At 37.6% G+C, this 23,698-nt stretch overlaps 1 pseudogene; it reads right to left on the bottom strand.

Moving 5' to 3' along the window:
* Positions 1-6,731: 6,731 nt before the first annotated feature.
* LOC122139034 lies at positions 6,732-18,694 on the bottom strand (annotated as a pseudogene).
* Between the last annotated feature and the right edge of the window lie 5,004 nt (positions 18,695-23,698).

The raw sequence follows: 23,698 nt of genomic DNA, 5'->3' as shown, positions 1-23,698 counted from the left end.
TCTTTTAACTGTAAAATAATTTTTTGCTAATATTTTAAGAACATTATTAAAGACCATTCTATTAATGTTACTGGAATAATGTCGAATTTTGAGAGGAATTACAAAACATTCAGTATTTTCCCCCTGTTAGCAGGGATTATGGTTTTGGGTCAAAATTACTAGCCAGTAGTTCAAAGAAGGGTCTGTAAGTTCAATACCTCATCTGATCCAGCCCTGAAGATGAGCAGATCAAATGGAATTGCGCCCCCATGTCGAGAGAAACCAGCTTTGATATAAAGGATGATTTTGGGGATGGGTCACCACCTCATCGCTAGTTTCACGATGTCGCCTGAAGGTATAACAATGTCTATGATGAACGAACGTCCACTATCATTCTACTACATTTAAGGGTTACAAGTAAACCACAGATGTCTCTTCTCCTGCTCCAGCTCATTGAGGAGGAAAGCAGCAGAGTATCGGCGGAAGACTGCTGTGTAGGCACTAGCAGAAGAATGATCCAGTCCCACATGGCTTTGAAAGGACTGTAGTGTAGCATGACCCAAATTGTGAATGTCTGGAGCCTGGAGCTTGTACGGCAAAAACATCGCACCTAGAAAAGGACCGACATGGAAAGAGAATAGCAAGATTTTAACAATTGGAGATAAGTCAGGTGCTTTTGCTCTAATCCAAACAAGAACGAATCGGTGGAATTTCATGGAGTTCCAAAGAAATATAGTCCCCAGACAGAAAGAGTTTCGGCCCAGATCCGCCCACGGGAAATCCATGCGGCCAGATGGGTTTGTGGGTTTGGTGTGGGCCGGATCTGGGCTGAAACTGCTTGCTGTCAGAAAAAAATTTTTTTAGTTTTTAGGTTGGAAAAAGCAACTTTATCCTTATCTAACTCTTTCTGTTTAAAATTATATCCAAAATTTGTCGCCAAACAATGCAGGTAAAGGTGGCCACATTTAATGCAGTTCTGCAACATTTAGGGGGAATTCCATTCTTTCAATAGGAACGGGATTTAATATAATGAAGTAATTTTAAAAATTAGAGATGTATGCGGATGGTAAAAATTGAAGGAAATAAAGCGAGAGAAAGCTTGAAAAGAAAGTTGCTTCTATTGTGTGAGCAGGAGTAAACAAATCAAAAAAAGAATGACAAGATGAAGGGAAGAGCTGGAAGAGTGGGAAGTTTAAGAAAAAGAAGGAAAGAAAGGAAGAAAAAAGCAAACGCAGGAAAGTGTGACAAAAGAGGCTAATTTTTTCAAGAAAAAGGAACGAAGGTAAGTGGAAATGAAGAAAAGGAAGAAAATATTCCGGAAGCATTGGAAGGAAGGAAGGAACTGAGAAGATTTTCCGGACACTAAGTAATATCAAAGGAAGAAGAAACACGAGTCTTGACAAAGAAATTAAGAAAGATTATGACATCAGAATGGAAATGATGCGGTTGTGTGGGATATGCTCGGTATAGAATCTGCTGCATCTCAGATTCTGGCTTGGAGTCTTCAGTGCATGATGTCAAGATGAGAGTGGGTCAAGAGCTTCTCTTTAATGCCGCACTAGTGAAGAGGACTTGATTAATTGAGTTTGGTCATTCCTTGAGAGAGTTCGGCTGCCACAGCCTCTAATCACCATTTATTTAGGTGCTGTTTAAACTAGTAAGGGCATGCCATACACCTGGACATCGGCTGAATGTTATGTGAGAGTTGTAAAAAAACTCAACAGGCAAAAAAAAGGGGGAAGTGCAGTATGAGCTATTCGATCACTGGTATGCTTCGGCATGTTCTCGCTAACGCGCAGGACCATGCTAGCATTCATGTTACAGCATGTAAGATGTACAGCTAAAGATATATGCTTGATATGAACTCAGAGAGTCTTAAGGCACGACATAAGTCTTCAAGCAACTACACTTCTTCTTACAGCCATAGTATGGGTGGAACCCACTATACAGATCCAGATCATGCACTCGTCGCTTCAGTGCATAGTTACACATGCAGAGGGACCGCGTGTCACATAGTCACGAATTTAATAGGCCATCTACAGCACAAAGATCTAGAGTAGCAAGTTTTACAGCACACACACCAATGCCATTAATGACCGTCGAAACTACTGACCAGAACATACACAAATCTATCAAGAGTTCTGCGTTAGGGGACTGACTGTTGGCATGTGAAACCCAGATTAAGTAGGGTTATAATACAATTTATGCCCCGTTGGCTTGAGACGACCCAAGTTACATGGAATAAAAAATTCCAGTATTCTTTGTGTATATTCAATGTGATGTGGGCGATTTTTGATTTGGTCAGAGAGAGCAGACTACTGCAAACTGTGGCTCTCTAAAACTCTATATTACTCTCAGATGGAGGCCTCATGGATATTTATCTTTCTAGGTTTCCAGGCCTCAAAAAGGTATTTAATTGTCAACATAGAATCGCATAGAGTAGGACCTGTTTATACTGGTGCCGTACCTCCAGCAATGATTAGGGTAGGTGCTCTAGATCAGTCGGTAGACAGGCACATGCGTTCTTCTTCATACTAGATCCTGTCATGGCCCGAAAAGTGTGTATAATGACCTCCACAGTTTCGGCACTATGAGACCACTTGTGTTACGCTTTTTATATCATTGATTCTGAGGCTTCATGTCTCTGTCTAATATATAAACTCCACAAGTTATTTTGGCCATATTTTTTCTTCTGGATGGCGGCCACCTGCCATGCTCTCCCGACCCATCCACCTCCAAGCGCTCGCCTCCGCCCCCAGCCCGACCTTCTCTCCAACCCCACCGTTCACCATGTTTACAACTTCGGGATGTACTTAGGGACCGCGATCTTTTTTTTTTTTGTTGGTTTTTGCTTTACAACAGCTGGAAGTTTGTCACACAGAAAATTGGGGATTGTTTTTTTTTTTCAGAAAAATTAAGGATCAATTAAACACTACTACTTTACATTATATTACAGTTACATTATATTCAGCTAAACTATTGAATGTAATCCAGCCACAAATCTACATTCAAGATTGAAGCCCAGCAATGTATCTTACCCGCGTGACCTTCTCTGTCACGTTCTGTGTGCGTTCCTTCACTCTTGGAGTAACAAGCTCGATGTTGTTGAGTTCTGTTTTGTGGTTTTCTGGGCCTGGAGTGTATGATTGAGTGATTGGATGGCCTGGGTCGACGCAGGTTTAGATCGAATGAAGCTTTCATCCGCTTAGATCTGGAGGTAGAGTTCCACAAACTGGACTTCAGGTATTACAGCAAGTTTTTTTTTTTTTTTATGGTTTATTTTTATTAGGTCAGGACAGAAAACAAATTGAATGCACAGTTGTTCTATTATGTATCATATTTGTCTCAGATGTTTTACAGATGTCAGTATATATATTTTTTTTCTTATATGTTTCTTATTTTTTTATAATTTATTATCCAGATATAAAAATACATTATGGGTTTATTTTTATATAGTTGTATGGGTTTTTTGTTTTATATTTGTATAGTATATTTATAGTTGTTTTTTCCTTAGGCGGATCTTGGAATGCACATTTGATGAATTATTACAACCCCAAAACTTATCTGATTAAGGGGGCTTAGGAAAAAATCTAGGCAAACCCGTTTGCTTTCATTTTAATCTCATTACTGTCTAAGAGAGACAATTAAGATATTGAGGAGATATTTAGTGATTTTTTATTTCCCATAGATATGAAAAACCTGTAAACATAAATAATTTTCCCCCATTTTTATGAAAACAGACTGCCCTCTTTAAGAAAATCTGCACGCTTTGTAACCCAAGTAGTTGCTGTTTGTCCAGTAAAAGTTTTTTAACAGCACCTTCCATGAATAATACCCGAACAATAACATCATCCCCTCATAAAAACAAATCCTTTAATCCCAAAACCCTGGTTTCCAAAAATGAAATAGCTTCAACCCCACAAAAAAAATTCACAAAATCACAGAAAAAATTTAAAAAAAAAAGAAAAAAAAAAAAAAAAAAACCCTTAAACAGTTTTGGGGTTTTTGAAACTCGGAAAAAAAATAGGAAATATCCGTCTGATGTGTTTAAAAATTTTTTTTGGGTAGTCTTGTTCGGGTGGACTTTGAAAAAAATTTAAAGGGTTTGCGTTTTTTTTCAATTTTTACCCACTTAAGAAGATTTTCTTTTTGTGGTAAATCATATAAATGCTCTGCAGTTTTTTTACAATACATTTCAAACCATACCAAAAAATCCACTGAAAATTTCCTTTAAAGAAACATTGTCTTGATGTATGGAAGCTTCTCTTACGTCACTGTTGGGGGTCTCCATCCTTGCTTTTGTCTACATCTGACCTTAACTGAGGCACTGCACTACAGTATAAACTCTCTCTTACACCATGCAAGTGCTGCATTCTGCATCCATTCTAAGCTGAGTTACGCTGAGTTATGTTACTGGCCCGGCTTTATGTGGGGTGCATAATCAAATGCCCTTCTGTACAAAACGATGAAATGTCTGATAGGGGTCATCACTCTGTGGCTTCGACCCAGAACATTGACAAACAAAGTCTCCGTGGACAAAATCCTGTCAGTGTGAACCAGACAGCTGCCACGAGTACGGAGAAGCTGTAAACAAATCAATTACATCACAAATCAAACGTGTTCATGAAGGCAACAGTTATTTCTTATTGGGTTTTTCGCAGACTGTTGAATCAAACAGAGTGCTTTTGCCCTCGAGGACTAACCTCCTTACCAGAAAAGATTTGAATATGTCAATGGGAAAAATGTCATGAGGAGGATCAATGTTCATCCCAACACACATAAAGACTGAACTCGAGGCATGAAGATATAGAATTATGATTAATTATCCATAGGTCAATGATTAATGACAGGAAGTGGGCTTGATCTATGAAACAGGCTTTTATGAGAACTGACTGACCTAAAGCCATGACATTGGCTATGTATGGGACGCTAAGTCTGTATTTATTATATACACATGTATTACTATATGCATAGTTATGTCTGATAACAAGGTCTGTTAAATAAGCAGCCCAAACCAAGGCTCTACTTATAACATAAAATCTGATAACTAAATAGATGGAATAATTTAAGTTGTGGTTTAATTCCTGCTGGGAAATTCATATTTTTTAGTGGGAAATCGATGTCAGCGTGCATTAAATTCACTTTGGTCGGAGGCAAGATGGTGATATCTTTTTCCCCATAAAAAAATATTTGAGCAATTAAAAAAAAAAAAAATATTGAGCAATACTAATAATAATATCAATAATATAAATTTCCATAACACTTTAGCTATAGGGACCATTCTCTTTATTTAACCAATTCTCTCTATTACCTAGGTGCTTATTACTACTTATATAGCATGCCTATTTATTAACATATTTGGCTGTTTATTATGACTTATAAAGCCATATTCTGCATGACCATAGTTCTACATCCCTAATACCTAACTTTACTAACCTTACTATTAATAAGCAGCAAATTAGGAGTTTATTGAGGCAAAAAGTCAATAATTAATGGTTTGTAATAGCAAGAATTGCGGACCGTTCGAGGAAAACAAATTGTGACCATAATTAACACATATCTCAATGACATGCTCCTGTTCTCGCAACTTAAAGACAGTTCTGAGCTTCCCACTTGCAAATTACGACATTAGTGCTGTTCATGTGCATTAAATTTGTAAATACGAGTCTTCCACAACCACGACGTGAACACAGTATTAGCATTGGTGAGTTTCTTTTAAAACACAGCTGGTATGTCGATATTTATTTTTTAGAGAAGGAGCATTATTTGACCTGATTTGAATTTCTTCTAACTTTATCAAAACACAAACCTTTAATATCTAAATTACCTTGAAATTATTTAAAATAATATGAACAACTAGAACAATTATGTCTGACTAAATAATGAAACACAAATAGACAAAAGTGTGCTGAAAAAAGGATATAACTGTAAGCGTTCTGCTAGAAATAATTGAAATAATTGCCTGGGTGGACCCAATGTTAGGTATTTAGTTAATTTTGAAACACTTATTCAGAGGGTGTTTATCTCCCCTACTACCGTTTCATATTTTCCTTATGTTAAGCGAGCTATCCCCAAAAAAAACAATTTTATATTAAATTAATAGCATCCCTAGAAAATTAAATATTCACACATTGTATGTGAGGTAAATTCATTAACTAGAAAGGCCAATAATATTACGAAATAGTTCAAATGTTGTAAAAAATAGGATTCAACCTTGGGGACATTTTGCCCTCACACTCTATCTGTTAGCGAGAGGTGCGAAGGTGTGTGGACCTTTTTTTTTTTACTGTGGTGCTGTGCACACACAGTACGCGGGTGAGCACAATAGGGGGTTAGGGCCTCACCATGAACTCTCACTGTGTTCATTCAACATTTGCTTGAGCAGCTTAGTTATGTTGCAGGAATAAGAGTGTGGGTTGAAAAGTCCTTGCAAGTTGCGACTTTCTACTCTTAGCTTACTCCAGATCTGCATAAAAAAGGTGTATTTGCTTCCAACATGTCAGTGCATAATGCTAATCAAAGTGATACACATCTATGGACTAACCCTCTTCTTTATTGCCGACTCAAGAAGATATATCATTATTTATATTTACCATCACACAAATAAATCCAAGTGAAGCAGTCCAAAAAGAATTTGGCCAAGCAGGTCCATTTCAAGGAAGTATAGCTACTTAGGCAATGCATGACGGTCAATTAATTAGGGCCATCTATCGCTGTGTTCTTCCAATTTGTCAGTTGACTTATTGTGAACTCTAGGTATCTGTATGGATGTTATCCCATACCCGGACCACATCAGGACCGTCATTGAGAGCGCTCCAAGCAGTGAGGACGCGTGTGTCTACTGAGTCTGAGTCAGAAGAGACGGGGGTTGTGAGAAACAAACTCCAGACCGGATGAAAGGCGTGTGTAACCCCCAGACTTTCTAGAGCGCTCGCGCACAGACTCCTCATGGACGCAAATGTCACAGATAAACTGAAAGGGAAAGAAGGGTTAATAAATGAGAGAATTTCTTAAAATGAATTTTATACACAAAGAGATTCTACAAGTAAAATTCTACACAGACCAATAACTGCTGATGATTACAACACAGGAGTAATTTATACGTATATAATTCGATGTTGGAAAAACGCTGTCTCATTCAGCTTTTCTGTAGATGTATGCTGTAACACACTGTTGCGAAAGGACTTTTTAATCCGAAAAGCGTCTATTTGACGTTCTGCTTTTACATCTGCAAAAACGTATTTAGAGTTGTTGCTCATCTGCAAATATGTTCTATAGGATGTTTAGAAAAATGTCTTTAAGATTTTATGGAGTTAGACAAGTATGGTTAACTGACATCTTAAAGACGTCTATCAGATGTTGTGTACACGCAGATGCTTTTCCAGATTTTTGAAGCGATCTGTAAACAGACCTCCTTCCAGATGTGCATGTGCTATCTAAACTGGCAACAATCTTTTTTTTTTTTTTTTCATTTGCATCCGAGATGTGAGTAATGCAACCCAGGACTCCCTCTATTTTTAGTTTTTTTTTTTTTTTCTGTCTGGCACATTACATAATTTATAACCTAAAGATCGGCCTAAAGATCTCTTGCTGCTACCGGACCAATTGATGCACGTTAAAACATAATAATATGATAATGCAACCCACCTTCCCTTCTTCACTGTGAACCCTATGTATTTGCCACCTTACCTTAAATACGCTCATTCACATTCCCTGTTCACTAATTAGTTCACTAAATTCAGTTTCACTTTAAAGGAGTGAATGAAACGCGTGAGTGAATTTTGGATACTGAGTGGACTGGAAGGACTGCCGCTTTGCATAGTTGTAGTGTGGGGTTTGGGGGGAAGTGGAATCAGGTTTGAGGGAACTGGCAGGTTAATGCCGAGTAAGGAAGGTCTAGCCTTGGACTCTGTCATGGAAATTATGTAATAGAACCGGAAACCCTAGTTCAACAATTAATACTCATTTTGATCCACACCTTCTGTGAGCTCCGCAGCAGATTTTCTCCTACTCTGCAGACACTTCAAGTGGCAGAGGATACGTCACGAGAACGTGTGGAATCAGAGGAGGGGGACCGCGAGCTAGTGTTTAGGGTGCCAATTTGGGACAGGGGCCAGACTCGCGAATTCAGTTCGGCACGCCACTTCTCACGAGGCAGGGTTATGGGTATTTTCTAGGCCGTTTGAGGTGCATAGATAATCTATATCATTATGGTTGAGGGTACATCAGTTGTACATTTGTTTTTGCGTGCATTGTGGGACTAAATATGAGTGCACCTCTCAATGTCCACACTATGGTTTCGGACACCACTAAAAAAAATGGCTGTCCCCTGCATTATTAATGCGATATTTAAGGGTATCGGGGGCAATGTTCAGACACAACTAACCGCTGTACTCCAAGTGATGCATGTGAGAAAACACAGGTGCACTTTTTGACTTCAAAATATGGCACTGCCATTTTTTTTTGTTGTACACTAGAGGGGCACACACGTGTACTTTTTTTTGCCTGTGAGAAACACATGTTCAATTGACTGTTATTTAAGAGTGTGATTATAATTAAATTAACGGTATAGTTTCAGTATTTTGATCATGGGTTGATCGCCCGGCCCCTCTGTAAAATGGATAGTTCTGGTCCGTGAGTTCTGAGTTGGTGAAGCCGCACGGGGTGTGAAGCTGTTTGTAATGCTTGCGTTCAAGTCCTCCTGGAAGTCGGTACTTTACGAGTTGACAAGTTTGTAATTACGAAACGTTGGGTGCGTTCAAGTCAGTTCAGTTTAGAGTGGTCGCACAAGATTTGCGGTGTACCTTTTAATAAATTACAAGAAAATACAACAGGGTGTTAACTCTGCTTCATATAGAAAATGAAGAGCAAAGAATTTGCATCAGGTGTGTTTTGCGGGTTTTTAATTTTTAAAAATAATTTACGAAGCCACTTTAAATCTGTTTCGCATTAAAACTTATTCATTGTTATATTGCCCATCCTGTCCCTCAATTTCAACTAAAAAATTACCATCAACCAACCAGACGTTGCATCCATATATAAGGTTATTTTGACATTCATAATCGAGTCTGATAGCCCCTCACCCTTCGTTACGTTAATTAAAGCTGCAACAGTTGAGTGCATGAAGTGTCCAAACATTCCACGCTTCGTGTTTTTTTTGTTTTTTTTTCGGATTATTTAAGTTTGCATCATCTGGGGTTTTAGGCACTCTGCTGCTCCACATTGTGCCTAATAACACACCTTAGCTGTTATACAATTCACTGTACACCCCACGGCTTCTGGGCCTATTGCTTTATTGATGGCTGTTAATTATATATACAGTAATGAACTTGTTTACGTATTATTTATCCTTTATTTTACAGGAATTACTTCAGATATAGATCTCTTCTACCAGGGAGTCCTCACCAAAATATGTATTTCATTAAACCATTTATTCTACATTTCAGGGAATAAATATGCATAATAATTAGACAATATTTTTTTTTTTTGCCACAAAACTCCAAAATATAAAATTCCTCTGTGTGGAATTATTATTTGTGCAAAATCCTCTTCAATTTAAGTTACATGCTTTTCAGAAGCACATTTGTGCCAAGTCAATTAAACAAATTCAGTACTCTCGTATATTTTGAGTTCTTTTGCTGCATGATCCCACTAAGAGAGAGTGCTCAGACCTGTAGTATGGGTCTCTCCTCCTCATCCTCTACTCAAGCACATCTTCAGCTCCTGCCTCAATGGCCCAGCTCTAGAGCTCTCTCATGAGGAGATCCCATCTCTGGAAGCGGTGCCACAACACCCTTTCCTGTCAAAGTTCCTGCGTGCTCCTTCACACAGCGCTCCACTGTGGACAAACAGAGAATAGTGGTACACTGAGGTTTGTCCTAAATACTATTACTACATCCTTGATTTTAATCCAGTACATATCAGTACTAACCCATGTTTCATCAAGATACGTGTTGATTTCTTGATGGGACCGAGTGTTTGTTGTCAGTCCAAAATCTCAATGCGCAGCGTTGCGACTCCGCCCGTGGTCCCGTGGGCCTCATAAACAATACTGTACTCCTGGCTTTGACATTCTATGCAGGGACATATACATAAAAAAGAGTGTTATTATTTAATAATAATGATCTCATCAATACAGAATTAACAGAATAGAGGCGGATTTGCAAGATTTTTTTTTCAGTGATGGTTTAGAGTGCGTCTACCACCCGGTAAGCTGCAAAAATGAATGAAAATATTTAAGGAATAACAACAAAGCTCAATGACTTCAGTAATGATGTAAGTGTGTGTATTTTGTTGTTGAAAAGGACTCATATATGTCAGTCATAATTCGCTGATTTCCTTCCCCTCCACTGAGATTACAATGTGTATGGACTGCCATTTACTATATTTTATAGAGGCTTTGTGTCATGTATGGAGCTGACAGACATGATGAACACGTATAACTATTTTTGTTTGAAAAAAAAAAAACAAAAAACAACGTATGCAGGTGAGTGAATAATGACAATGTTTTCAGTGTCACACAATCCACCCTCAGAAATCATTTGATTTATTGTACAACATGCTTTATTTATTATCAAAGTTGGAAACAGTTTATATGCCGTTTAATATTTTTGGAGGAAAAGATGCTGTTTTTTTTTTTTTCAGAATTCTTTAATGAAATGAAAAAAAAAATGTTAAAAAGACACAGCATTACTTCAAAATGCAATTTTTTTTCTAAATATAAGTCTTTACTTACTATCACTTATATTACATATCCTTGCTAAAAAAAGTATTCATTCTTTAAAAAAATAAAAAAAATAATACTAACTGACCGCAAACTTTTGAAAGGTAGTGCATATTTTTACAAAGAATTTCTATTTTAATAGAAATACATACTGTTCTTTTTTTTACAGCTTCAAAGAATCCTGAAAAACACTATCACAAAATCCCCAAAAATTTAAGCAGCAACAGCTCGCAGCCGTATTTCAACGTTGATAATAAATTTTTGCATATTATGAATGATTTTTAAATGATCATGTGACGGAAATGAAACTGGAGCATGGGCTGCTGAAAATTCTAGGCTATCCGCTTGCATCACAGAAATAAATCAACATTTTAAAGTATATTAAAATAGAAAATCTCGTGCTTATTTTAAATTTGTAACAATATTTCACATCTACTGTTTTTTTCTGTAATTTTTTTGATCGCTAAATCGCACATAATGCACGTGCCTTGATGTGTAGACATACTTATTCAGCAAAGAAAAAAAAAACATTTTAACTGATCCCAAACCTTTTGAAAGGCAGTGTGTCCAGTGCCTTTTGAAAGTTCTTCAGTTTCCCCGTATTTTTTTTACAGATATGGAGATACCGCAGTATGTTCCTGCACACTTATGTTAAAAGTACTTTAAAATACTTTCCCGCCCAAACAATCTACACGTAACCTCCATATACCATACATTACAAATGGAAAAAAATGATTTGTCGACAACTTTGCAAACTTTCTTAAAAGGAAGTAATCTAGAAAAAAGTACGATTGGCATACAGTATGCACACCGCAAACTCAGTAGCTATCAGTGAAGCACCTTACCAGCCTCAAGACTTGGTGGGTATGATGCTGCGACGAGGTTTCCATATATGCGATTGGCAATTTATCTGACAAGATTCTTCTCCTTGCTCCTCAACACTCTTCACCTCTGTCATGGTCGGAAGACTTTTTTCAGGGCCCTGACAGACATTTTCAGCTTTCTCCAAAATGTTTTGATTGGGTTCAAGCCCAGGCTATCAAGGACCTTCACAAAGTTGTCTATAAGCCACTCTTGCATGGTCCATTGTCCTGCCTTAATCTTGAGGTTCTGAATGCGCTGGACTAGGTTTTTCATTAAGAACTATCTCTGTATAACGTATTGCTGCGTTGAGCTTTCCTTCTTCTCTGAAGAGTCCCTTCTGTAAGTTTCTCCCATCTCCATATATGATCATGGAGCTCAACTGAAGTGATCATCAGCTTCTTGGTCACCCCTCTAACCCTTAAGCACCTGCTCCATCGATTGCTCAGTTTGGCCAGGAGTCCAGCTCTAGGAAGCATTCTGGTTGTTCCAAACGTCTTTCATTAAGGATAATGGTGGCTACATGCTTCTGTGAACCTTCAATGGAGCAGATTTCTATTTTTTTTGTGAACTCTTTCCCAGATCTGTCTTGTCACAATCCTGTCTCTGAGCTCTACAAGAAGTTCTTCTGATCTCCTCTAAATACTAATGACTAAATAGTAATACTTAAAATACTAACTTAGGAGCATGTTAAAATTATTCAGGGAAATAAGATTTTTTTTTATTAACAGGAGATAAAATGTTGTGTTGAAAAACATGAGTAGGCCTAAAACCTCCTGTATATAAAATAAAGCTAAATAAAATTTTATGGTGCAAGCCAGGAATTGAAAGAGTACATTCTTGGACATTAAAAACAGTGTTACCAAGCCCACTGAAAACATTTTCAGACATAATGCTGGACAACGCACGGAATGGAACCTCTTGAAAACATTTACAAAGTACAAGAAATATTATGTTTGTTGAATTTAATCAAGGTGCAACGTCATTTCTTCATCTTTCTTTTCTTCTCCTGCAACCCGTCATTGAACAAAATTATGCTAAGTTTACTTCTTTTAGAAATATTCATGACCATATCTTGGTATATATACTTTATTACGACATGTTTATTCATATTTCAATCCGGTCTCACGGTATGAGTGTGAAATCAGTGGATTTTGGCCACCAGCAGGCCGTTCATTTACAAGCGTAAAACCTCCAACACTATATTGGCCAGAGCATCCGTTTCATTTTCCAACCCCTGTATGTGTGTGTGTAGAAATTTAAGCATGTAGAGTAAGTCCATTGTTAATTGTGTAAAAATGACAGTTTCATTAGCAATAGATGGGCTATTAGGGCTTTAAACCTTCTGTCTTACACGGCTCCTTTTATAGCTCCTTCTACTGTGGCTTTGGGTAGATTCTTGTTCCGACACTGCTCTAGAAGTTGTGCCAAAGCAACATTAAATTCTGGATTGGGTCCTCCCTCTGAAACATAAGCACAAGGTCCACAGGGTATCAGATGTTTAATATGGTAAATACTTTTGTTCTGTTTTCGTGGTACATGTTTTTCATGGTATTATTTTTACCATGGTACATATTTGATTGGTTAGTGCCAGATTGGATTCAATAGCTCATTCTTTCAGTCAAATTTTATGACTATTCACCTCTTACTGCAATCCTGATCATCATGGTGTACTTGACAATCATCAAACGGGCTCGAGCAGCATCTTTGGGGATTTTTAATGTTCCTTTACTTTGGAACATAAAAATTGTTTGTGTCGAAAGTACGCACCACAGCGCAGCGCTGGAGTGCAGTGCTCTGCATGAATGGGCAGAGACCTGGACCTCTGAACCATGCAGACAAACCCTCACTGTTCAGTCTCAGAGGCCCTCAGAATCATGTCTCCTAACATTGTGCTTCCCTTACTAAACAAGATGCTTACTATGTGATCGTTACCAAAGCAAATGACCTTCGGTCAAATTTTAGACAATGTCATGTCTTTGACTTACAAGTCTTAAGTTTCTAACATGCACGTTTTAATCGGATTGTTTCAAGAACGGTTTAACGACCATGATTCAATGTATCCCGTGATTTTTACTTGCGAAAATGAACAACAACAAAAAAAGTCAATTTATACCACAGTTCGTTCTGTAATCCAGAGCGTAATTTATCACGCCACGCAGAGCCCAAGTGGCAGCAACACTATAAGCGTCACTACCGCTGAAACAAACTAATGCCAAAATAAAAGTCCTTAGGGCGCGATGGTTCTGAGGTTTTAAATGTATTTTGAATTATTTTATCTTCTGTTCAGTATATATTTTCAGTCTTTTTGTATTTTTCTACAACTGTGTTTGAAAAATGTATCATATAATATATTACTATAATCAAAAACAGCAATGAATATGAATATATATAATAATTTTTGAAGTGTTACAGTTTCTTGTGAAATATATGAAATAATAACGTTAAAAGAAAAATGGTATTATCCATATATATATGGTCATAGATTCATAATATAATATATATATATTATATATAGTATAGTATGTCATATAATATATAATTTAGATATATATACGTATATATAATATAATTAGATAATAAAGATATATATATATATATATATATATATAGTATATACATATGGCTCGAATTGAGGGAGGATGCGGGGGATAGCAATCCTCCGGTTGCACAAACAAAATTGTAGCTGTACTGTGAGGGATTGGAGTGAAGGAGTGCTGAGATCTGTCATCAAGCCGTTGGGTAGACCAGTGATAGGGCGGCCAGCTGACCAGAGAGCCCCCATTCGTTGAGTGGGTTCTGCTTTTCCTACACCATCTCCTTGCGTAAAAGTTCGCGACATTAACAAATCCGGTACACGATTTGGAGAAGTCAGAGAAAGAGGGGAAACGTGTCGGGGAGGGATAGTCGAAGAACACAGTGACGAAGTGCTCTGGTTCAAGATATCTACAGGCATTAAAGTACCCTGCGGTTTTATGTCAATGGATCCACTATTTTCGCATAAATGTAGCCGAACGGCTTAATCTTGCTGATGTATACAGTCCACGATCTGCCGGTCTGATCTGTGACGCTGGCGGGTGAGTTTCGTGCGCCCTTGGATCTGATAGACTAATAGCAAAGCCGATGAAAAGCACGGCGGGAGGGTCAAGTGAGGACAAGAGTGACGTACCTCAACGTCCGGCAGGAGTATCAGATGCGAGGGGTGCTTCAAGTCCCATTCAGAGGGACACTTTCCGTGCCCGAGTGTTGCATACGATCCTACGGAGCCCTCGCCATTGACATGCAGGAAAAAAATGAGTAGGTTGTCTAAATTGTGCTCACGATTACTAATGTTGTGGCCCTCTATGTACTAACAAACGTGCACATGAGATGGTACCGTATCTTAGCGTCATCACTCGATTATCAAATAAGCGGCGCCGCACGATTTAGCCAAATCGACGGGAGGAACGCAATAGTAAATCGAGGAACGCAATAAATCGTGTGCAACTTATTGGGGTTTTTATGATTGAGGGAAACGAACTTAGTTAAATCGTGCGCATCAATTTTATTTTATTTTTCTTGGCATGTAAATGTGGCGATATGTAGGGCTCCTACGTGAAGTACTATCCAGCGCATTCAGTCTCCCTAAAAGAAGTATTGAAAATTACTAATATTCAACATAAAATTTAGGAATGGATAGTATTGCACATTTGGACGCAGGCTTTGTTTCGGTTTCAATTGAGATACAGGCCGTTTTGAACACTATGCAATGGGGTTTGAATGCTGATTTGAACGGATTCAATAAAAAATCATTTAGTCAAAACAGGGGCTTGCTGCTACCTACTGGTGGTTTTATTGTCATCATTATTTTATCCATGACAGGCCTAAACCAGCCAGAGGTTTCAGCCACAAAAGCATATTTAGTCAAGCATATTGTTTAGTTATCAATATTGACCCAAAATTCCTTTCACTACACAGGCCCAGTGAAGGGGAATTATTTTATAAAATAATAGTTAATTTAAAATAGCTATTAATATTGAAATTAGCACTTCACGTTTAAAATCAATTATGCGCTAGCTATATTGTGGTTTCGGCGAGGTCACATATAGCTTTACACCAGATCAAACGAAGATCAACCGACACGGTAGCGCGCCGAAATCAAAAGCGACAGGCCTACTCATTTCCCAAATATTATTAATTATCTATGTTAGTATTCAGACCCCCTTAACATTTTCCCTCTTTGTTATAGCTGCAATCATAATAAATAGCGAAGAGCTATTATTTTTTGGGTGTGTCTAGTATATCCTGACGTAGCGGTCACTAGGAACGTCGATATCGCGCAGTAATGCGGTATAGTGTCGGATCCCAGTGGTAACATTAGGAGTGAAGTCCGATCTGGATAATTACCACAACCCAGAGATTAGGATCTGTTTCTTGCTGGAACAAAGATAAAGAGAATAGCGCTCAGGAAATATCAGAAGCAGAATTCACAAAAGATTATATAAGGAGCGTAAAATAGTGATCAAGATGTACAGGTGTAGTACAGAGGTTGCGTTCTAAAGAGACTGCACAAAGTGGCAAGTGGCGCGGGGTGCCTATGTCACACAAGAAAATGAGCATGCCGGAAAGGTGTGAAGAAGAATAAATAATCTGTTCAGTGTTTACAGGGAGAATTAAAATCAAATCATGCTAGCAAATAAATAAAGTGGGGTATGAACTGGGAACTAAATACTCCACTAAAATGTTACTGATTTCCAGTTCTGAGCTGATATGTCTGGAGGCAAAAAAGTCAAGGAAACGAGACAAGATCTGCGTATTAGAAAATCCTAAAGATTTTTATTAAGGATGCAAGAGACAAATACGAGAGTTTTCCGTTTTTTGTGTGTTCCAGCACAAACTGTGTAGTGTCTTCACGCAGGAATTGAAAAAGCTGAACAATATTAGCAAAGAAAGCCATGGGCAAAAGAAAATATTAGATATGGACAGTAAGCATAGTTAAAGAAAGAATGAAATCAAATCAAATTATTAAAAGGAGGATAAATAAAAAATGGCAAAATTATTTGCGGACAATGAAAGTAAAGGGAGACCTCCTATCATTCAATTCAACCCACTGGTAGGACCGGTCGCGGAGGGGGGAGACGGTAGAGTTCAAGTGTACGACTACCCACTGGAGAGGACGCCCGAGGGGAGAGGTACGCACACACACAGAGCTGAACGCTCTTTACAGACGCACCGACCCGACCACCCACCACCCACGGAATTATTTCTCATAGCCACATCACCCCCCCCAACCGTGTCGAGTTTAATGAGGGACATACGTCAATCCACTTCTAAACACTGGTGCTTCAAGCTTGCATCACAAAGAATGGCTGTCCAAAGGGTCTGAACAAAGGGATACTTAAGGGACCATGATGTAGCAATAATGTTCCAGTGTGTGTTTACTCAATTAAAACTAAACAATGGCTCGCAAAAATGTCAACACATTCTGTGTTTTTCTGTCAATATGGAAGGTGCATGCTGTGATGTACATTAAAGTAAGGACTTAAGATGATTTTTTTGCAAGAAATCGTGGGCTGCAGATCGAACTAAAAGAAGGGGTGAAAAAATTAAAGCGGCGTCTGAATCCATTTCCATACCCCACATGCTAGGTTAATATATATATTAGAATATAGTATATAGTATAATAGTTATATATTAAACTGCGAGGGAGGTGCGGTTATATCATTATATGATAGATACTATACGACAATTTTATGATGTCTTTTAAAAGAAGAGTTATTCTGCTCATTCAAGACCTGCATTTAGTTTGATCAAAAAAATGAGACAGGAAACAAAAGAATAGTTATATGTGGAAACTATATTACGATGTAAAATAATGTGTTTTCTAATTTTAAAATATACAAGTTGATAAATCTAGATTTTGTTTATCCCTGTTGGTATGACATAATGTGTGTCTATGAATTTTCCGCGTCATGAAAACATTAAAATAAGAAGGCGCATTTAGTTAAAATAAGACAGATCTCGTTCGAAGCACTATACACCTACATGTTCCAAAACGTTTGGGGCCAAAGGTATTTGTTATTAGTATTATTATTTTTGTTGTTGTGAGAGAGAAATTTAAAAATTTTATTTCAGTCAGGATGTGTTAAAAGTGATCATCAAAGATTTGCTATTGTTAGTGAAAGACGCAGATTCTGATTGAATACGTTTTTTAAATCCCGTTATATTGATCAAATCATTCAGTTTACCGTATCAATAGTTTTCCTCCAAAGAATATTCGGCAGCACCATGAGGGTTGCCAACATTGATATATTCTAATAATCACAATCCAGCATATTAGAATGATTGTACATAAGAGAACATGTGAGACTTCAGACTGGAGCAATGGCTGAATGGAAATTCCGCATTGTATCACAGAAATCAATTATATTTAAAAGTATATTAAAAAGATAAACCATTGTTTTATATTGTAATAACCATTTTCAAGATTACTGTTTTTTTCTTGTATTTTCCTCAAATTAATATGCAAGCCTTGATGAGCATAAGCGAATCTCTTTGTAAGTGAACCATTACAGTCCTACTGATCTTAAACTTTATGGAACGGAGTGATATCCTCTGGTTTTCCATCGGGTTCACACAGTCTATTTCTCCTGCCTTATTTACCACTCTGCGCACCTGCTCTCCATACGCGTATTTGCAAAACTACACCATCTTATCTTGACATTTCACGTATTACTGTACGTGCGTCATCGCTAGCTTTTCATAGTATTGTAAGTATCTTTAGAGACCCCTACCTAGCATTCCTTCCCTAGTTTCACCTACGTCTCACCACTTTCCGTGGCTTTTCTACACACATCATGGCCTTCTCCCTGTCTCAGACCGCCAACGTAGAAGGCGCATGCGTTAATCCCAGTGTTTCACATCGCCGCACCCGAGGCTACAGAACGCAAAGCAGACTCACTCTTCGGTCTTGGCAGAGTGCCAGTAGACAGAACGAGTGGGAGCAGAGGGCCAAATGTGGACCCACCCGCATCTCACCCCACTCTGAGCACACTCGCTGTCGTCCAGCAGGTGAGCAATCATTGTCTCTACAATGACAGATATGAGTCTCTCCTTAACCGGTCTTCTCCAAATGGGATCAACCACGTTCATCTTCAATCAAGGATAATAGACCAAGATTCTGACCATAATGGAAAAGGAAATCGTCTCCCTGGACGGGTAAAGAATATTACATTCTCAGCTTTCTTCCTTTTTTTCACGTTAAAAATATTTTACAAGAAGTGGATTGTACTCTTCTGAAAAATAGCGATAAGCGAGCAAATGTAAGTGTATCCAGCTAGTCCATAACTTAAGCCTTCCGCTTACAACAACGATTGATCCACGACTCCTAACATGGCGGACATTATGCTAAGCTGGTGGGCAAGGCTGAACGACCACTCTAAAGAACAACAGGCTTTTAACACAACCCAGCAGCAACTGGCTGCCAAACATCACTTCTACTGCACCTCTAATTGAGAGCCCACCATTGTTGTCATGGACAGGGACGCCGGGCGCACTGCATCTGCAGTGCGCTGAAATTCTGGGAGAGAACGGTCACAACATGGGATCGTGGGTTTAAGCAAATCGGGGTCAGTGGACGGTCCTCCGGTGCTTTTGTGGTGGCTTTGCGCTGATTAATCCATAGCTCTGGTGATATTTGAATACTTGCATGGGTGCTACTTCCCATCGTTAACATTGATGCAGATCTAATGGTGGGGCCAGTTTGTACACATTTGTCTAGACTTAACCTTGTGGAAAAATGCGGGTGCTTAACTTGGGTTGAATGTGCATTTGTGAGGCGTCCTTCAAGATCTGAAATGTGTGTTTGTGTGTATAATATATTACTTTCTATATATGAATACGAGTCAGAGATACTTTCTAAAACTGATTAACCATGCAGGCGCCCTGACGAAAACAGGCCACTCTTAAATGTACCTTAAGAGAGTACACCTTACATACACTTTTAAAAGAGCATTTCGTAATGTCAACTATTTCCAAACAGCTTTATGTTTAAGAACGAGCTTTTAAAAACTCATTATGCTTTGTATTCATCTTGTATCGTCCTGCTTTAAAGAATCACACTTTGATGATGTGTTGAGTTAATATATTTTAAATTGTACAAACTTGCAACTTCAATCATTAAAAATGTGGACGTGTCAATTAAAATGACATTAAAACAAATATTTTCGGTATTATCTTAGACTAAATACCATGTCTCATATGGCTCACTGCAGTGAGTGAGAAAAATATTTGACATACTCTTTTCTTTTTATTAATTAAAAAAAAATTGCCCATCTAACACTAGCGTTCGCGATTCGTTTTCTATTCTATTTACTTTTTTTCTTTTTATTGATTTTAAAAAATTACCCTCTAAAAACTAGCGTTTCGCTATTTATTTTTCTAGTCTATTGCGCTTGAGTTTTCGTTTTTACCTCATTACAGAAAAATTGGACCCTCCAAAACTTGAATTCTTTATTCTTTTTTTTCCTATTTTATCTACTTGTTTCTTTTTATATAAGGAAATAAACTTGCTTACTGTACGCATACCTGCATTAGACTAACCTGGAATTGTCAAGGCACTTACATAATATTGCTCTTTTGTTTGATTTGATTTTTCTCTATTGTCCCTCATTTCTCAGTTGATTTGGATAAAAGCATCAATAATTAACGAACGTAAAAGTATATTTAGATTCGAACATTATAAAACAGTATTTAAGGCTTAGAGTTGGGTACCCCCACCAACCATCCTGACCAGTTTTGCTCTTATCTTGTTATAACGTATATAATCTTTGTAAGTAATTACTCTCTTATAAATCTATGTCACAGTCTACTTCTTTTAATAGGGCTGTGTAATGGTTGTCTGCTGCTTTGCCTCCTCATGCAAAATTATAGATCATACCTACTGTTAATGGAATTCTTGTATAGGTGTTAAAAGATATAGTTAGTTTAATGGTTCCTTCTTATGTGTTCGTGTCTCTATCAATTAGTTAACAGTTTTGCTTCAGAGAATTGCCTAAAAATAACTTTAAGTATATAACTTTATGTGAAATTAATTACCCTTTGAATGAAGACCCAAAATTAGTTGCAATATACTGTTGAATATGGAAACACTATACCTAAACTATCAGATCAGCATAAATGAATACAAATCATTATATAATATAGCTTATATATATATATATTATATAATATATATATAATATATATAGTATATAACTTAATCGCCAGGTGTTATTAATGACTGTGCACTGCTCTTATATTAGCAGATAATTCTCTACTGCTTTAATCTTCTCTATTGTGACTAAAGTGTAAAACTTGATTTTTACTTTAAATCCAGCTTTGAATCCAATTTAGAATTCAGCGTCATTGACTGGTTGAACACAGATGATCATCTTCAGTTGATCAGTTTTTCCAATTGTCTATTTGGAATCCGATGTCCATTCAGGCCACATACATTTTTGATTGGTCCGCATGAGACATACCAGGCCTGTGGTTGTGTTGGTGGAGAGAGAGAGCGATTACCAAGGGAAAATGACCCTATTTATGACTGTTTTTTTCCCTCATTTTTGTTAGGTAGGATAGGTAAAAAAAGTACTCTTAAGAAAAAGCACATTGGAAAAAGCACATTGTACAAATGAAGCCAGAGCTGTAGCTGCGGGTTTTGCAGGGCCCTGATGCAGGTTTATACCCATGGGCCCTGTTTGATATTGTGTAAATAGCACAAATAAACAAATAGAAAAAATCAAATTATACAAAGTAAAACAATGTTTAAGTTTTTTCAAGTTTGTACCTAAAAATGTGGGTCAATTTTTTTAACCGCAAAATCGGGTTCAGCCTGGTGCTCATTTGGTCGGGTCTGTTTTTAACATTTTTACCTAGATGCGGGAGTTTTTCTGTAAATAAAGTTCTGGGTATTTTTTAGCTGAGTTATTTTTTCTAACCAAATGCTGGGTTGAGCCTAGCTGTCTCAACCGAAAACAAACCAGTGCGCGTTCCCGTCCGATGCAGGCTTTTTGCTCTCTGGCAAGGACGAGCGGTTCTCAGCGCCATCACCGCTCTCGGTGCATGCTTCAGCAAAATACAGGTTTGTTATGCATTTATTTAATTCATAAATCTTTATTGTGCTGTAAATTGTGTATTATTTTTATGCAATGTAACTAAAGACAGGAGATTGTCCGTCAGATGGTCTGCTGCTTTTTACTTGCATTCCCTACCCGATTTTATTCAGTAAATATGAATTAATTACTTGATGTTAAAAAATATGTTCTCTAATCTCATACTGTTTTATGGGCAGGTTATGGAGTCAGTCACGGCATCTTTCAGCTACGAGTGAAATGCGAGGCCATAGCCTGTAGTTCACAATTTCTCAGCGATCACTGACTCAGATTTCAGCGACACACCAGCACGCGAATTAGTGCTATTTCGGTAAATTGTGATACAGAGAATGGTTCTGCTTGTTAAATGAGTTTATAATGAGGCAGTTGTAACATGTTGAATTCACTCAAATAAATCAGTTCTTCCTTCTTCAGGTTTTGTCCATGTGTTTTGCTTAATAATAAATGTTCATCTTTTTATTATTGCTGTTGCCTCTAGTAATTCTGTTGTTTTTAATTTCCAGTCCATTGCACGCCAGCAAAAGATAAATAACAAAAAATAAAAAAAGTGACTTAAAATAAGCAGCATCTGTTGGGTAAAAAATTTCACCCAACCAGCGGGTCAAAATAACCAGCATGTTTTCTGTGTGATATTTACCCAGCGCTGGGGTTGCCAAATAATCAAGTTGGTTCTGTTTAACCAGCATTTTTAGGTGTAGTGTCAAAGGTACAGACATCGAATAATCAAATTGTAAAAAAAAAAAAAAAAAAACACTGTTATAAATGTAACATATAGTATTGTTAAAACTACAAAGTAATTCAGTAAAGGCAGGTGAGTGATTTTCTCCATTTAATTCTTGGATTAACATTAAGCGTGGAAGGTGGACATCTTTTCGTTTTCCAAAAAGGGACTTACAGTTAGACTAGCAAGGTTTTTTTTTTTTTTTTTTCTGTGTTTTGTTTTAGAATAAAAAAAAAGAAAATAAGTAGAAAGAAAGAGAATGCTGTGTTAAAGGATTTTTTCTTTTAAAAAAAAACAAGTAGTTAGAATGGGGTAAAATAAAGTGTGGGCAAATGAAGATGAAAGGGTTTTTCACCCCCGCTTGAAAGATTAAGGATAATTTTGGGTTTGAGTTGGGAAAAAATTTCCCACCAGGAGGGAAAAACAGTTTGAAAAGCCCAAAAATTTTTACAAGGTTCAAAAAATTTTTCAATCGGGTATTTGTCAAAGATTTTGTTTTTTTTTTGGGGCCAAAAAAAGAGGACATGTCCAGGGGAAAAGAGGCATGGTCACCCCTTTAAAGGACACCAACAACAGCTAGTAAATTATAGGCCCGGTTACTTTAAGAGACAATACATCCAATATAATGGTACTCTTCTATTTTTTTATTTTGGTTTCACTTAAGACATAACCAACATTTTTTTTCTCCCAAAGACAGTTTTTTTTTACATAATTTTGTATGTATTTGTCATTTCAAGAGCAAGAAGGCAAAGCTCACGGGGTTCGGGTGTTAGGCTCTCGAACAAGAGGGGGGGTGCTGAATTAAGTTTTTTTGGGGCTTTTTTTTTTATGTTTAAACTGGCAGGTGTTTTGTTCGTTTAGGGGCAGGGGAAAAGGGGGAAGGGGACGGTTCGGGGTTTTTGGGGGCCCCCGGTAGCCAGGGAACACCCAGTTGAGTTTCCCTTTCCGGGCCCTTGTGTTTGAGTGCTTTTTCTATTTTAAGTTTTAAATTTGGGAAAGGGTAAAAACCGGGAAATTTTGCTTTTTTGATGCTGAACCCCCCCCCCACACCCCCCTTTATCTACCCCTTTTCCCCTCACAAGCAAGACCCCGGTTGGGTCAATTCCCAAAAAAAAAAAAAAAATTTTAAAAATTGATTTGGGCAAAGACATTTAAATTTTTTTAGGGGGTTTTGGGATAGTCCTTTTGGGAAAATGAAAATGTCTCTTTGTTTTTTTTCAAACCCAGAGAATTACGGTTAATGCAGTAATGTTTAATGAAGCAGAAAATTGTCTGCAGAGA

This window comes from Cyprinus carpio, chromosome B12, assembly GCF_018340385.1.
Source record: "Cyprinus carpio isolate SPL01 chromosome B12, ASM1834038v1, whole genome shotgun sequence".
Lineage (NCBI taxonomy): Eukaryota > Metazoa > Chordata > Actinopteri > Cypriniformes > Cyprinidae > Cyprinus > Cyprinus carpio.
This window is presented reverse-complemented; position numbering and strand designations above follow the sequence as displayed.